The sequence below is a fragment of the Phyllostomus discolor genome, chromosome 3 (genome assembly GCF_004126475.2).
Source record: "Phyllostomus discolor isolate MPI-MPIP mPhyDis1 chromosome 3, mPhyDis1.pri.v3, whole genome shotgun sequence".
Lineage (NCBI taxonomy): Eukaryota > Metazoa > Chordata > Mammalia > Chiroptera > Phyllostomidae > Phyllostomus > Phyllostomus discolor.
Window position 1 is genome coordinate 71,479,197 of NC_040905.2, and position 3,689 is coordinate 71,482,885.

The window sequence follows — 3,689 nt, forward strand, 5'->3', positions numbered from 1 at the left end:
GGAGAGCAGTAAACAATAATGGCACTGATGACTGTATAATTACAAACTGAGATAAGTGCTTTAAAAGAAAAGAATGGAGCCCTATAAAAAGCAAAGAAGAAAGGACTCCATGTGGGGGTACAGACACAGGAAGGCTTCCCTGAGAAAAGACTGTTTGAGCTGAGATCTAAAGACTGAGTTAGAGCTAACTGAGAAGGCTTACGGGGACCATGCTAGACCCAGAGAAGAGCATGCGCAAAGATGGACCCCCACTCCCATGCTCAACGCCACAGGGGCCAAGCCCTGCAGCTCCTAGTTAAGGATTAGGTCTTTATTCGAAGAACAGTGGGCAGCCATTCAAGGATTTTAAGGAGGCTGGTGACATGATCAGACCTGTCCTTTGAAAAGAACACTCTGGCTGCAATGTTGAAAATAAATTGGAAAGACATTGTCTAAAAGCCATTGTTTCACTAAGTAAATACTAAGGCATGCTGCTGTCATAATCACTTTCCTGTGGTCACCTGACCCTACTAATATTTTTCTGCACCCCTGAGGACATTTGGAAGCTATTTTAGGTGAAGGATTAAGAATTTCTTGATCCTAGATTATTATATGATTATGTCAACATTTGGGCTACAGACACAATGCCTTTCTGTCTGCTCCCAGTTTTGATTGGCACACTAATCACCATTCTAGTCACAGTGATAGTACAAACAAGGCCTAACAAAAAAACTTCCCCATTTTATAGTCAGAGAGGATATTATGTTACCCTTCTCCCCCTTCCACGTCTGTCATGGTACACGCTCATCATCTTTCTCATTTCCTTGTCTGCACTTTGACTCTCCATGCACCTCGCCCTCTCTCTGACTTCCTGCTTTCCCATCATGCCTAGACCCTGGTCAGTTACTTCAACAGCACTCTTGCCACAGCACCTGACAGGGGAAGGCATAAGAGCTGTGGATACCAGGCAGGATCCAGTCATCCAGACTAGTTTGTAACTTTGTTTTAGAAATGCCTGGTTGCAAAGGCCCACTCACCAAATTTAACTACCCAGGACTAAAACATTGGGGAAGCAGTTGCCCTCATCAGAACCCCAATTCACCCCAGATCTGATCATGTTATTTCCTTGGGAGTAGTCCTGGAGCCCTGCCAGCACTGAGACACAGTGCAGGGTTGGCGGTCTCAGCTTAAGTAGATGGAGGGACATGGGGACAGGGAGCCACTGGGTACTCACTTTCTGATGACCCCAGCCTGGAGAACCCACCTTTCACCGTATCTGCTGCCGTAAATGTTGCTGTAGTGCTGATGTACTTAAACATGTCCAAAATCTACCCTTCACCGTGTGTGAAACTCCAGTCAACATTCCAAGTCAGTGACCATTAGTTGGTGTCAGTAACATGACTTTACTTATGTCTTCCTTACGTGGAGCCCAAGCAGACTCCCCCTTTAATGTCCACTAACTTAAGCTAATTGTGGCCTCTGCCACCACAAAGAAGGCTAATCCTTCTTTGACAAAATGGTCTTTTGTATTTTAAGTGTGTCGTTAGGTCTCCTCAGTTTTCTCCAACCTGAAGCTCCCTGTCTCCTCACATGAGTGCTTCTCTGGTGAGGTTTCCAGGGCCTGCTGTCCCAGCTACTCTTCTTCGAACCTGCTAAGTGTTTGAAAAATACTGTTCCAAGGCCTGTGTAGTTAGTTGGCTGATTAAACAAGCTGGGCTCAATCAACTTTATTCCTGTATCCATTCTTTTCAAACCAGTTCTTTTTTCCATCTGTGTACAAAATTTAAAACAGACCCCCATAGCTTTTCCACTATTGGAAATAATACTAGTTCCTTGGTTTGCACACTAAAATTTTAATAACTCTGTAACTCTAGTCCAGTCCCTCCATTTAGTCAAAATTCCAAATACATATCAAGTTTAGGGCTTATGCCCTGTTCCTGCTCAGGTCTGATGGGGTCTTCGAAGCCTGGAGTTGTGGGGCAGAGTATGGTTGCCTCTTTCACTGTTTCATAGCTCCTCCTCTTCTAACCAGCTGCTGTTTCTAACCACTCCTGGGCAGCATGGGGGTGGGAGAGACCAGGAGAAATTGGCTGGTACAGTTAAATCTGTTGATGAGTTCTAGGAGTAATGACTGTAAAATGGATTGTTGCTCTTATGTGGCACTTTTGCGTGTTCCTTGGAGGTGCCTTCCTGGTGACGTCTAAATCGGTGCTAGTCAAAGTGTGGTCCACAAATAACAAAATTATCATCACCTGGGAGCGTGTTAGAAATGCACATTATGGGAGTCCTCTGTCCTAAGGAATCAGGATCTTGAGAAGTGTGGCTCAGGAATCTGTTTTAACAAGCCCCCCGATGGTTCTAGTAAAGTTTGAGCAGCACCGATCTAAACAGCAGTTGGTCACTGATTACTGTGGTCAGGCCCTGGGCTCTGGGCACATTGGACCTTGTTTTGCTGAGCTGACCCCAGGAGTCAACCTCAGGACACTATGCTTTCCCTGTAGCTTGTGGCAGTACAGTCCCTCTCAGCACATCTTATTATTGCTGGACTCCTCAGAGGTACTTGTACCTCGACTGTCCATCTTAGACTTTTAGGGGACTTTTAGAGGATCTGTTTCTGTGTCCCAGACATCAAGAGATATGGGTCAACCTCTCAGAGTTCTCCTGAAGCCTCTCTCTTGGCCTATACAGTAGAGGATACTCCTCTCTTTTATCTCCCACTGATATGGGTGATGGGCTCATGCTGAGCAAACTGGATTTACATTCTGTTACCAAGTTCTATAAAAGTGATCCAGCATATCCCTTTGGGCTATGCAGGACTTTGTGTCTCTTGTTTTATTCATAACCGTTGGGGCCTGTTTCAAAGATCCAAGACAACAGAAGAGTTATATTTCATATCTTGGACATGGCACCAAAAACTCTGTCCTATAAGGTGGTTGTAATTGGTTCTGCAGGCTACTTTTAGTAATGTATATACTGCTGAGTCGCTTAAATCATTTTCACTCATGCTCCTGTTAAGTCATGTCTCCCCAAATTTATTCTTAGCTAGGCCTTTGTGTCATTGTTAAAGTAGATTTATGCTTCTCTTCTATATTTACCATGGTTTTGTGCCATTCCTGCCTTTTGCATTCACATAGTGCTGAGCTGAAGAAACTTTCAGACATTGACTTGCCCAGTATCCGGGCTACTTGTCTGACTATGCTGTGCACTTTCAGAAATATTCCACTGCTCCCATTATCCCCAACATATCCCCTTTTTATTCATCAGAATTAAGGAAAGATACTATTTTTCTGGTCCAATCCTCTACATCTGAGAGATGAAATTACCAACAAGGCAAGTGAAGAATTTATCAGATGCTGTGTTGTCATTGCACTGAATATCCCACAGATGCTCGTTATGCATATGTGCTACTCACTCTCCCTGGCTGGGTACCCACTACTTCTTAACTGCTCTTCATGTCCTCTCCATGGAGTTTACACCAGGTCTTCTTTACCCCCTTAAAATCCAGGCACCACTTGTCCCCATTACTCCCCGTAGAGGACTCCCCATCCATTTAACTAAAGAATTGATGTCGGACAATATGAGCTCCCTGAACTTGCTCTTTTTGACCTTGAAATCTCTCCCTAAATTGACTCCTATAAGACCTCCCTCTTATACCTGCCAAGACAATGCTTCTTCCTTTGTGATCTTTTCTCATCCCCTGTGAGATATTT